The sequence below is a fragment of the Neopsephotus bourkii genome, unplaced genomic scaffold, assembly GCF_033783945.1.
Source record: "Neopsephotus bourkii isolate Nb327-2 ecotype Australia unplaced genomic scaffold, CSIRO-AGI_Nbou_v1 NB_266, whole genome shotgun sequence".
In the NCBI taxonomy this organism is placed as follows: Eukaryota; Metazoa; Chordata; class Aves; order Psittaciformes; family Psittacidae; genus Neopsephotus; species Neopsephotus bourkii.
In genome coordinates this window covers 1436019-1449922 of record NW_026900775.1, presented here as the reverse complement: position 1 = coordinate 1449922, position 13904 = coordinate 1436019, and the positions used below count along the sequence as shown (strand labels likewise).

Here is a 13904-nt window from a genome sequence, read left to right as displayed (position 1 = left end):
AAGAAGGCAGAGAGTTGTGGTCAATGGTGCAGAATCTAGCTGGAGGTCTGTGACTAGTGGAGTGCCTCAGGGGTCGGTGCTGGGACCAGTGCTGTTTAATATTTTCATCAACGACCTGGATGAGGGAACCGAGTGTACTCTCAGCAAGTTCGCTGATGACACTAAACTGGGAGGAATGGCTGACACACCAGAAGGCTGTGCTGCCATTCAGCGAGACCTGGACAGGCTGCAGAGTTGGGCGGGGAGAAATTGGATGAAATTCAACAAGGGCAAGTGTAGAGACTTGCGTCTGGGGAAGAACAACCCCATGTACCAGTACAGGTTGGGGACTGACCTGCTGGAAAGTAGCGAAGGGGAAAGGGACCTGGGGGTCCTGGTGCATAGGAGGATGACCATGAGCCAGCAATGTGCCCTTGTGGCCAAGAAGGCAAATGGCATCCTGGGGTGCATTAGAAAGGGTGTGGTTAGTAGGTCAAGAGAGGTTCTCCTCCCCCTCTATTCTGCCTTGGTTAGGCCGCATCTGGAATACTGCATCCAGTTCTGGGCCCCTCAGTTCAAGAAGGACAGGGAACTGCTTGAAAGAGTCCAGCGCAGAGCCACAAAGATGATTAAGGGAGTGGAACACCTCCCTTATGAGGAGAGGCTGAAGGAGCTGGGTCTCTTCAACTTGTAGAAGAGGGGACTGAGGGGTGACCTCATCAGTGTTTACAAATATGTAACGGGTGGGTATCAGGAGGGTGGAGCTAGGCTTTTTTCAGTGATATCCAGTGATAGGAGAAGGGGCAATGGGTGTAAACTGGAGCATAGAAGGTTCCACGTTAACATCAGGCAGAACTTCTTTACTGTGAGAGTGACAGAGCACTGGAACAGGCTGCCCAGGGGGGTTGTGGAGTCTCCGACATTGGAGATATTTAAGGCCCGCCTGGACAAGTTCCTGTGTGATGTACTCTAGGTTACCCTGCTCTTGCAGGGGGGTTGGACCAGATGATCTCTTGAGGTCCCTTCCAACCCTTGGGATTTTGTGATTCTGTGATCTGTGTCTGTAGTGCACAACACTACGGTAGCATGCGCATTCTATGCTATTTATCCTACTAAATATTGTTATTATTTGTCCTGTATCATCTGCACCACACAGGGATGTAAACCAAAAGTTCAGTGGAGAAATGTGCAGCCTCACCATATGGAAGACGTGTAGGATGCAACTGAGTGAATTGACAGCATTCTGCTATAAATGTAGGTGAGATCCACGGCTTGCTGTAAAACTACTTGTCTGCTCTTCTGTGCAATAGACATCAGGAATTTCAACCAGGAAGTTGAAAACAGGCAGTAAATTCTATTCGAATATTGCTATTTTGGCAGAAAATCTTTTAAGACTTCAAAACTGCAAGCAGCAAAGAATCTAACACATCTGTAGGCAGGCTGTGATGTTAATTACACTCTGAGTATCTTATTTCTACCTCTGAATTTGTCAAGCTTCATCTTCTATTGCCTGGATCTTGTTATATATTTTTCTGCTAAATTAAAGAGTCGATGATTATCAGACGTTCTTCCTTCTGCAAGTATTAGACTCTGATCAAGTCAGTTAACTTCTCCTTATTAAGTTAAATAGCTTGAGAGTCTCTTTCTTTAATTAATGTACAAGCTCAGTCTATGCACTAAGCACCTGTTACAGCAATTCAAATCAACAAAAATCCTGCAACAGTATGAAGATGCAGACTATCAGGAAAATCCAGGGTAAGAATAAAAGGAGTCCTTCCTAACAGTCCATCTTTCCTCAATAGAATAAAAGAAAATGTATGCCATACAATAGAAATCCCAATGGTGACAATAAGTGACATGGGAAAGTTTATTGTGTACACAAACTGAGGAAAGAAAAGTCAAAGTTACAGGGAGACAGCGCATTAGAACCAAAATGGGTTTGTATTTGTGAAATTGTCTGTGAACTTCGGACACAATTCTATACCAATGAGTAAAATCACCCCTAGAACTGTATGTTTCTTAGAAGTAAAATCACAAGATAATAGTGTGCAAAAAAGAAAACTACAACGTTGGGTTTTTTTCCTCCCCAATATGATGTCTAATATACACATAAAAAAATGGCTGAAAGTAGAGGAATGATTCAATGAAACATGTTTCGCATACCTTCAAGATCTTTTGGTGGATAGATAGATGTAACTTAGGTCCATAAACCTAAAATTAGTGTCCTAATAGTAGTGGAATAGAATGTATCCTTGAGTTATTCAAGTTAGAACAAAGAAACAAGTGGGAACATGTAGCTGCCATTGTCCCACATGGTATGTTTTAGGTACCATTAGTCATATTTTTCATGGCTTTGGTTTACAGGGCAACAATGCATTGCCTTAAAATCCTAAAATGATTCCAGAGAGTTTTTGTTTATAACCAGGCAAACATTGCTATTGCATGAACTGCATTACATATTTTAATTTGAATTTTATAAGTGCTTCTTTTCAATTTGTGCCCATTGTCACTGGAATGAATCAAGGAGAGTGGCGTGGGATACTAAGAGGTGCTGCAGATAGAGACAATTAGATCTGAAGTGCACATCAACACAGAGAGAGAACATCGGCTGGAATTCAGCAGGCTGTCAAGTGCAGGTTTTCCAATGGCTGCAGCCACAGCTCTCAGAAACCAGTCGGGATCATTGGGAAATGCTGGTCTGGGAGGGTTGGCTATTGGAAATGGCCATGAAAAACCAAGAGAGAAAAAAAAAAAAACAAGCCAAAACAACTGAATTCATTTAGTGCCTCATATCTTACAAACCAGAATTCAAAACACAGTGAGTTAGGACATAGCAATTGGCTTAAAATGGTTCAAAATTCTGAGCCAGTTGAATTTTGGCATTCCTAAGCAGCCTTGCACTCCTTGATGAAGTTTTGCAGTGGCTTAGGGTATGTTTGGATCAGTAGCAAAACCACATTTTAACCTGGATAACATGTTGGCACTACGGTAATAAACAAGCCTCTTTGAGCATCTGGGCAGTGATTTGGATTGTAGAAAGGGAAGGCTGGTAGTGAGCAGTATCAAACGGCTGACCTCGTTTTGACGTGTACATTACAAGCCATCATCAAATTCGATTGTAACTAAGTGCCAGACCTTCCAACAAGCTGTTCTGAGGTTGTTTGTTTGGAGTCCAAAATGGATAACTTTAGCATGGCTAATTCCTACAGTTTCACATATTTTCAAGCAGCTAACATGATTTGTAGGGAATTCAGAGCCATACAGAGTTGATCACACACGCTGGACTTCTTCCACTATGTCAATCAGAGTGATTTGCCTAGTGAGAAAATGTGGGACAAGGATTGCAAGGAAGCTGCTGTGGTCAGAAGATAGACTTCCAGCATTTTATGGGTTCATTCTCTTTCAGTATTTGGTTTAGGCCCCTTTCTACATTAAGCACTGATCAGCAAAATTTTAACATCTGGATTTAATTGCTAACAATATTTCCAAGATTGTTAATCTTTTTTTTTTTTTTTTTCATCCCTGAGACTCTTTGGTATTGTCCCTGGGTGGGAAAAGCAGCAACATTAATGTGCAACATGACACTTGAAACATCAGTTGAAAACCAACAGGAATCTACACAATGCACCTAGAAACCCTTTGTAGATATTTTGTGACTGGGGTGAAAACATGCAGATATGTGATTTAATTCCTGCAGGAAAACAAGAGTGTGTGTTTACAGAAACTATGGAAAAGATTGGAGGGAATCTGAGGCACAATAGACTAGCTTAAAAAAAATCCCTATTAATTCACTGCAAAATCACTATTAATGTACTGCATTGCATTTAGCAATGCAAGCTAAATTGTGTTCAGTTTAAACTTTGTGAAGCTGCTTCTTTTGAATTGGTGTAGGATAAATTGCTTGCAGGGCTGGTGTAAGAAGGTGGTGATAATTCTTGTGTTATGTGAGAACATGACACTAGGCTTCTCAAATAACACTAAACATGAATTTATGAGCAAATGAATCAAACTTGAAGGGCCATATTTGGTTCCAGATTTGGACTTTAAAAGCTGAAAATATAGAAGTAATTCCATTAGGTGTGCAAGTTCCCATCATAGGCAGGGGAGAGGCAGTCAGTACAGTCAGTGTATATTATGTGGGTGCAATAGCATTTTAGATACCTGTAGCTGGGTGAAAAGTGTACACCTAGAAGCAGAATCTTAACCTCACATTGACTCCTAAGCTAAAGTTTGCCATGAAATAGATGGCATTGTTTGCTTTAGTCTTTTCACAGTACGTAGACAGAAATAGTAATAATAATAATCGTCATCATAATGAAATTATCATGCACATTGTTAAATTGGGGAACAGGGATGTTTCTACCATATCAAATTGATTTGTAATCTGTAGCAAAGCACTGGATGTAAGCAGTTATTTTAAAATAAATTTAGTTTAGCACCCAGATATTAGGCCTACTTTTGTCACTAATTTGATAACATTTTTAGATTTGTGTCTGTTCTATGTCTTTGTCTTATGCCTGCCATATGTCCATGACCCTGAGGTCACAAAGACCTGCAGTGATACAGATTATTATCAGTAACGATAGGCAGAGGAAAAGTTATCATAGAGAGATATTTTGGTGTTGCATTGGTATTCAAAGTCTGGGCTTATGAAAAGAACCAAATTCTTATCTTATAAGCTATATTAACAAAAAAAAGAAATATATCAAGTAAACATCTCATTCATGGATCATGGCTGAGCTATGATAATATAGAACTGAGAAATACTGTCTAGTCTGCTTAAAAATCTGGCCATGCTGCTGTGTGCTCGCAAGTATCTCAAGCAGGAAATGATGGAAAGCTCCACTGATCTCAAATAACTCAATTGTTTTTCCATTTCTAATCAAATATCTTCATAGCAAAGAATCAGAAAGGCATCATTCAGCAGTGTTGCTGTGAAAGCCTGAAATATGGCACTTCACTGTTAATGTAACATTAAAGATTAAAAATATTTATTATCTGTTATTCTTCTGTTAATTGTTTTGTGTGGAGAAAAATAGAAGTTTCTGCCTTAATGCATAAAAAAAAATATCACAATGTGCATTCATAGTTGAGAGCAAAGTGTTGGGGCTATGGGAATTATGTAAATGATGAATTCCAGTGAAAGAACTTTCAAACCCTTAGGGTCTTCAAACAGCATTAATTCAAGAAATTAGAGACAAAATTTAACTTTTTCATGCTAATAATGATTTCATAAGGAAAAACTCATTAGTAAAGGTGACAAATATGAAGTTCTATTGAACATTTAAATTCAGGAATCTTCGTATGGGCCCCTGGGATATATTTACACAGCCAATGACTCTCTGATGTTATTAAGTAATTTATTTGAGAAAGTCTCCATTCATGAGTTTACATAAGAACAATAATCAGGTTTACAAAGGCTTGCGTTGTCAGTTTAGCAAATACCTAATTCACAATGCCTTTTGCTTAAGATTGTCATTAGGTTGTTCAATATTGTTTGATCATTTAATGTCACCTTCATAAGATCATCATTTCCCCTATATGAAAAGAGGAAATTAAAAGGAGAAATAAATTAAAAAGAGTGAACTAAACTTAAATTTAAATCAGCTTCTCCACAAAAGAGAGGACAGCAGTGTCACCACTGGTGATCGTACTTTGCTTGGGTATAAACCATCCACATTTCTCAATTTGAGGTTTTTCTCTAAAATATTTCTATGCCAGCAATACCAAAAATAATCTGGAATGTTGCATTTAGTTCCTTCATTCAGGGCTGATCTGTGATGTGCCAGAATTGATTTCTGGCAGCATTATTGACCTGATTTTGGCTGCGATAGAGTCGAATTTCTAGTAGCTGGTGCAGTGCTGTGTTTTGGATTTAGTCTGAGAATAACCTTGATAAGGCACTGATGTTTTAGTTGTTGCTGAGCAGTGCTTATCCTGATCAAGGACTTTTCAGGCTCTCATGCCCTGCCAGTGAGGAGGGGCACAAGAAGCTGGGAGGAATCAGAGACACGACACCTGACCCAAACTAACCAAAAGGGTGTTCCATACCACAGCACATCATGCCCAGGATAGAAACTGGGGGGGGAGAGTTACCCACAAGGAAGCGATTGATGCTCGGTTGGGCTGGGTATCAGTCCGCAACTGTATCATGCATCACTGCTGTTTTATCACTTTTTTTCTCTTTAATCTCTCTCTGCCTCTTTTTTATTATGCCCCTTTATTAGTATTATTAGTATTAGTACTAGTACTAGTTCTATCATTATATTATACCTTACTTTAATTATTAAACTGTTTTTATCTAAAAACGCTTAAAAGGATTTTACCTTTTTTTTCCGATTCTCCAACCCATCCCACCGAGGTGATGGTGGGGGAAGTGAACGAGAGGCTGCCTGGTACTTAGTGCCTGGCTGAGTTAAAACCATGACAATTCATTACAGGGGTCACCAATTAGAATCATAGAATAGAATCACAGAATAGTTAGAGTTGGAAAGGACTTTAAGATCATCAAGTTCCAACCTCCCTGCCATGGGCAGGGACACCTCACACTAAACCATATTACCCAAGGCTTCGTCCAACCTGGCCTTGAACCCTGCCAGGGATGGAGCATTCACAACCTCCCTGGGCAACCCATTCCAGTGCCTCACCACCCTAACAGGAAAGAATTTCCTCCTTATATCCAATCTAAACTTCCCCTATTTAAGTTTTAACCCATTACCCCTTGTCCTATCACTACAGTCCCTAATGAAGAGTGCCTCCCCAGCATCCCTATAGCTCCCCTTCAGACCACTGGAAAGCTGCTATGAAGTCTCCACGCAGCCTTCTCTTCTCCATTAGATTGACACGGGAATTGAAACACCTTAGGTTTCTTGATTTCTGTGCCTATTTGTGCTGTTGTCTATGGCCTCCAGACAGTGTTGCAGGCAGTGTGTACATGTAACTAAAGATGACAATTCCTGCATCAAGGACCAGAGTGGATATGACAGAGAGATGTAGCACAAGATCCCTCGATGCTGAAATTAAAGCCGGTCAAAGTTGTCAACAGAATATCTGTCTCACAGAAAATGCTGGTTCATCAATACAGAACTATTTCCCAAGAAATGTGCTGATTTTGCTCAACTTTCTAATGAAATACAGGCGAGCCTCAAAATCCTCATTGTCCTCTGGCTAGATCACTCAAAATCATTCCTCAGGGACCTCTGTGGTCCCCAAGCTCCATCACAGGGCTATGCTGGAGGAGGTTTGATTGAATAAGTGTTTGAAATCACAGCTGGTTCCTGTTACAATCTGCCTCTGGCACTTTTCCTCCTCCTCAGGATGTTCTTACTCTCCCATCACCATGTTTCTTGCACTCTTGATATCTTTCCACCTTTGTCTCTCCTACCATTCAGGCTAATGCATCACATTTTCTGTTTCTATGGGAGTGATCCAACCTGTGCTCCAATGCCTGTCTCTATCCTTTCCCATGCACTTCATTATGCATATCCTAAGACAACTGAAACTTAAAGGACAATATTCCTATGTGTTAAATCTTTTGCTCTGTGGCAACATGAAACTCTGGCCTACGCATAACCTTAGGCCAACAACAACAAAAAATTCAAAGCACGTATTACAGCAATTTCTAAGTTGTGTCACATTTGACCAGAGTGTGAGCTGCCTGGAGGGTCTGATTCAGACATGAGAAGGCAAAAGTCTTTTTCCTGGCAGTACCTCCCATGAGAAATGAAAATACAAATAAAACATGCAGTTATGCAATGACTGTCTTGACCAAAACCTATCTTTCCATGAACCTAGATGACTACTTAATCTTTTGCTTTTGTTCTTTACAAAATGAGATTGAACAGGAACAGGCAGGCAAGATAAGATTCAGCCATATTTACTAACACATGCTGCAATGTATTGTAACCACATTTGTGCAGTGGTTCTCTGATGTTTTAAGGGCTTCTGAAATGCGGAAGAACTCTATATAAAACTAATCTCAGTTAGTAAGCAGGCTAGTCACAAGGTAGGATTGGGTACTCTAAAAGGAAACACAAGTCCACAAAGGTAATAATCTTGGAAAGAACTTTCTTGTATGGTAAGGGGAAACCACAAGTTCCTGAGAACAGAGGAGATGAGAAATGATGTAAAATTAAGCAAAGGTTCATAAGTAAAGAATGGTGGTGCTATTCAATAATACCCCAAAATCTTGACATGACACATATTACCAATCCAATCCCATCCCCTGTGCTGAGGTATTAGAGGTTCATGTCCTGGGTTTGGCTCTACCTCCCAGCACAATCTTTCACATCTTGTACTCCTCTTGCAGTGTATATCCACGAAGCCTTGACAAAAGGGAAGCTGATGTGGGAGAGGAAAGAACAAGTAGAAAAATGAGAATTGCTGCAACACTAGACATGCAATATAGCATTAGTAGCAGACACCTGGAAGCAGTGGCTTTGGTAATTGGAGAAGGATACAAGAGATTTCAGATGTTGAAACTGTGAAGCTGTTTCACTGGATTAAGGTGCAGTTCAACTGAGTAAGGAAGAGAAGGAAGTTACGGATGATTTCGAGATGACACACAAGAGATAAGAGGGATTTGGCAGTATAATCTTCAAAAAGAAGTAAATAAGAAGTGTTGGAAGTAAATAAAAACAAACTTAGTATACTGAGTGCTTAGAAATTTGTTACCATTCAGCAAGAAAATTTACCATCCGCATGATTAGTTGCCTGAATGCTGAAAAATAAAAGCAGAAAGCAGGAAACAGAGGTGTAATCAGTTAATATATTTTAATAGGAGCCATCCACACATTTAGGGGGATGTTTTTCCTATTAAATCATTATGTAGAACTGAAATTTGCAGCAAGCGAAAGTAGGAGAACTGATTTCATACCAATTGTGAGAACACTTAGAAGAACAGTTTATTCTGCACACGGTCACAGCATGTGGGCCTCCCCACGGATTGCAGAAAGAAATAAAACCTCATGATTCCATTTCCTTCTTCAGGACTGAAGGCTGGCTGTTTATGGTACTGGTGGTATTTGGTACTTTTCTATGTTTGTCCTTAAAATCAGCAGACATTTAAAACTGACTCTGATGGCTCGCTCTTGAGCTTGAATTGGATACTATGCTACTGGAGGAAGATGCTTACTCATATTCATAAGTGATCATATCCTTACGTTATTCCAACTGGACTGTAAAGAGCTACTCCTCGGACTTGAGATAGTAGAATTGACTAAGTGGAGGACACTGAGGCACAGTGCCTGACATACCTCTGTTCAAAACAACTCTTCTACAGGGTTCCTACATTGTAAGGAAGAACTTGGCTACACAAACCCAAGACAGGCTACACGAAGGAGGACTCTGTTTCCATTTTTTACTTGTTTAACGGAAGAGAAGAAACCATAAAGATGTTGAGAGGACTGAATCCTCCCTGTGATACTGAGAGTTTTTTACAGTGCTGCTTTTCCATATGACTGATGCAGTCACAGATCACAAGACAAAGAGGAAGCAGACCATTCTTGCTAATGAGATAAAGCCACAGAAAGAGGAAGATGAAGCAATTGAGCAGTAAACATTGGATTAAGTCCATAGGTAGATTGGAGGATAGTATCCTTAGCCATTCATGGTCTGCTTCTGAAGTTGTCCATTGACACCTTGGTGTCATTTGTGCCCAAAATCATATGAGAAAGTTCAGCACTTGGGTCCTCATGTTCCCAGAGGAAATGAAGCATTTCCTACACCCTTCCTATCTGTGGAAATTTATATTTGAGGAAATTTCGTTTGATTCCATATAACCTTGCCCAGCTCCCTTTTAAGCCACTGTGTATCCTCTGCTTGCTTCATCAACTTCCTAGTTGAAGGCAGTGACGAAGAAATAGTATTATAACTGAGTCTTTCACAGCAGTAAATTTTACTGTTTGATACAAAATGCAATCATAGAATACACAGTTAGAGAATTATGTCAAACTCTGATTTCTTAATAGTTGCTCATAGTGTTTCTCTACGGTTTGAAAGCAGTCTTGAAAATTGCCAGGGAAGTATTACTGCTAAGAAAAGATAAAGAAAATGTCTTTCTTTTTCCTAAAGGTAAGACAGCCATTCTCACCTTTAATTACATAAAATTTCTCTATCTTCAGATTAAACAAAAACCACTGGACACACAGAATAGGGATATGCAACTACATGTTACCTTTCCTAACTAAATTGCCAGTCACTTAACTGCTGAACAAAAAGTTGAATGGATGTATCTGGGATCTACACTAAAGAACTTGAAATTTCATTGTGATTATATTGCACACATTTTTTAAGTTCTAAACCCGATATGGTTTACTCTTGAGTTCTGGAGTTTGGAAAAGTTTGACAATGGTTAGAGGAGGCAGGTCATTAACATGGGACAGGGATATTTTTAACACTAACTTGATTCATTCTTTAGAATTGTGCACACATATGTTCATTTCATAAACATAAAAGGACAGGAATTAATAGACATTTATTTTTTATCAAAAGTCTAGCATTTTGGCTTTTTACGCAAAAAAAAACAACAACACCCCACAACCCTTGATTATGCTGTTTCTTAGAAACAGAAATTCTATATACACAGCAGATAATACAGGAAAAAAATATCCCTGGGACCACCTGACTCTGATACAATTTTCCCAAAAAACCAATGAAAACTGCTGCTTTAGTGTAAGACTTCAAACAGAATAAAGCCCAGCAAGTAATGGCCCACAATTTGTAATTTAGCAATTTGGAAACCCAATGTAAAAGAAATGTTCATCCACTGGATGCAATTACCAAACATTTTCCTGCAGTGTTCATCCTGAATGTTTTCAGACCACTTTCCCTTCTTCATTTGATTGATTGATCAATCTATCAATTGATCTGTCTTTGTATACATCTATCAATGTACACACACACATATATATATGTATATGCACTACCACGCCTAGAAAGGCTGCTGGTGTTTCCATGTAAAGTAGGAAAGAACAGTTACAGTGGCATATGTTTTCTGAAATGTGATGCTAGCTAGGTGCTTACAGTACATTATGTAAGGAAATTAGCTATGATTTATAGCAGCAAATAAATAAGACAAAGCTTGTTTAACATAGCTCAGCATTAAGCATCTCCTGCATTAATTGTCTCCAAAGCCTGTTCCATTTGTTATCTAACAAGGTATGCTCCATTATTATTTTTATCCAGTTCATTGCTTGATTCTATCTGTCCTTTCAAAATTAGCTTGTCTAATCAGAAACCACTTTTGCTGGTAGTTTATTTCACATAAAAAAGAGGAATTCTTGTTTACTGAGAAAGTAATTGGACTATAATTTTGAAAAGAAAGAAATATGAATTGCAATAAAATATTTCTTTAAAAATACACAGAAGCGTGAAAACTGGCAACCCCAAAACAAATTAAAAACTCTAATGAAGGAAAAGGCTATAAATAGAATATGAAACTGGAAAGAATAATTTATCATTGTAACTTACCTACTCCTTCTTATTCTGCTGAAAAGAGCTGAGTATCTAAGGAAAGAAGAAAAGATTTATGTATTTACTAAACAATGGTCAAATATATAATTATATTAGCAGTCATTTTTCTTCTCTCTTTTCATACTTTGTAAACAATAATTAAACATTCATTATAGAAAGAAAAAGTATAATTTAACCACTCCCCACTCCAGGTAGATATTGCACAATTCCGTTTCAGTTATTGGTTAAATTCTACTGATAAAGTTTACATGAGCACAGGTAGACTGTACTGACTTTGCATGTATTATCTTGCACGCATCTGTGTATATTTAAATGAAGAAGAGAGAATGCAGAAATTGTATTCAAAACTCCTAGCAATACAGTTTGGATGATTTGGGTATTTTAATGATTTCCAACATTATATTTCATATCAAACTGTAGGGGTTTTTTTGTTGTTGTTTATTTTTTTTCCTCCATTTTTTAGCTAAAACACAGAAAACAGCAAATATTAAACATGAGAAATAACTGAAAGGAGCTATAAAAATTGTCTAAAGGAAAATAAAATGTAGAAGATTGTGCAGAATTAGTGCAAATAAGATTACAGAAACTGGAAACAAGATCTGATAGCTAACTTAGAATCTTGCGTTATAAATTTACTATGATAGTATTCTGAAGAGTAGCAAAATAAAATAATCAATATGAAATGCTGAGGCTCTAGGGTAAACTTGACCCTTACCTGTTCAGCTGATGAACACCTTGAGGTCTTTCTATTTGTACACCTAACAAAGAAAGATACAAAATGAAATTAAATACACTAAGTAATATGAGAGAAATGGTGATAGAGTTGCACTGATTTTGCCTGATTTTATTTATCTGAAAATCAGTCAGGTTTTCCTTGCTGCTGAATTACATTTGTGATAGCAATTAAGGCTTTGATCCTTAAATTACACATTTGGGGCCTGATGTAATAGCAATTTGGGATTAAAAGGATCCAATTCTTATCTACATACCAAACAGGTTGTTTATAGTGCAGTTTATTCAGTGAGTATACTCAAATCTAGTGCAGGGAGATTGATAAAGGTAATCACGAACACCGTATTGGCTTAGAATAAAGATGAAAGCAAAATGTACCTGACTCAGTAAAGATAGGAGTTAAATGCCAGATTATCCACATAAGTGTGTCGGTAAAAGGAATTTCATGCATGAAAGCTGCTAGAATTGGCATTAAAATGGTCAGGACAAAAATCATTAACAGTTCCATGAAGCACATTGCTAAAGCACATGTATAGTGTCACATGCAAATTTGCTACAACTTCAAAAGGTCTATTTGCATGCTTAAAATCAGTCTTATCCATGAACCAGATAAAAAAAAAATCAGGCAGTTTCTTAATACTCGCTCAATGTGGCTACTCTAAATTTAGAAAGCAGAAGTGTAGCATGCTACCAATACGATGAAACTCGAAGAGGTATTATAAGATGACTGGACTGAATTCTGCTTCTTTCAGTCACTTGTGTGTAGGTACTGAGGACTTTAGCTGTAACCCAGGTACTCAGCAGGCATTGCCTGTCCAAGATGCATGGAAAGAAAATTATTGACGTACTGGGTGGTATGTACTGTCACTATTCCTATGGTGACTGGGTTGGTGTCTCATTGCAGAAAATATTATCCCACCTTAGAAAAGAAGTTTTGATTAAATCTGAGCCAGTGCCTACTTAGGAATGAACACATAAGCTACCAAAAAGTGAGATGGTAAACTACTTCTAGTGTGGTGCCTTTCAGTTGCAATTTGAGTGAGCCATGAACCAAAGAAGTCCTTTTCCCACTCCTACTGGTTGTTCACTTCATGTGCATCCAATTCTGGCCTTTCCCGTTTGCTTCCTTTCTGTCTGCTTTGTCCTGTTACCTAAAGTAAGAGCCATCCTCTTCATTGCCTACCTACACAGAATCAAGCCGTCAAATGGGCTCTTCAATACCAACATAATGGAGGTTAAACTGAGCTAAATAAAAACACCCCAACATAACTGTGAACTGATTCCTCTGGTGCAGTCCAAAGGACTTTAACAGACTCACACCAGAAATCAAATGAACACACTTTGCATTTATCTTGACTTTGTAGAGCATGTGTGTTAGCCATTCTGAATGAACATGAGATAAGAAAGTGTTACAGGTTTGGAACTAAGTCCTTTAAGTCATTTAACTTCCCAGTTTGTCTCTTTCAGGTTTCCCAGTCTGTCTGCAATGGGAAAATGCCTGGTTTTGGATCAACCATTGTAGGTCAGACAGAAAGAGCCAGGCTTCTGCTCGGAACTGGATGAGGTTATCAGTCCATGAAGAAAAAGCATCATGTTATTATAAAATATATATTGTTCAGTAACAAATTAGGACAATTTAAACCTAACTTTAAATCTGTAGAACTTGGAGCTATAACCTACCTCCCTATAGCCTCTACCTCACCAGTGAATTTTGTAATGTT

The 13904-nt window shown here is 38.4% G+C and overlaps 1 protein-coding gene across 1 annotated transcript in view; it reads right to left on the bottom strand.

Moving 5' to 3' along the window:
• CELF2 (CUGBP Elav-like family member 2) overlaps positions 1 to 11468 on the bottom strand; it is a 456675-nt gene extending 445207 nt beyond the window's left edge. The window contains exon 1 of the mRNA XM_061346212.1: positions 11449 to 11468. The gene's annotated coding sequence lies outside the window, so the exon portion shown is untranslated. The remainder of the gene's footprint in view (positions 1 to 11448) is intronic.
• Between the last annotated feature and the right edge of the window lie 2436 nt (positions 11469 to 13904).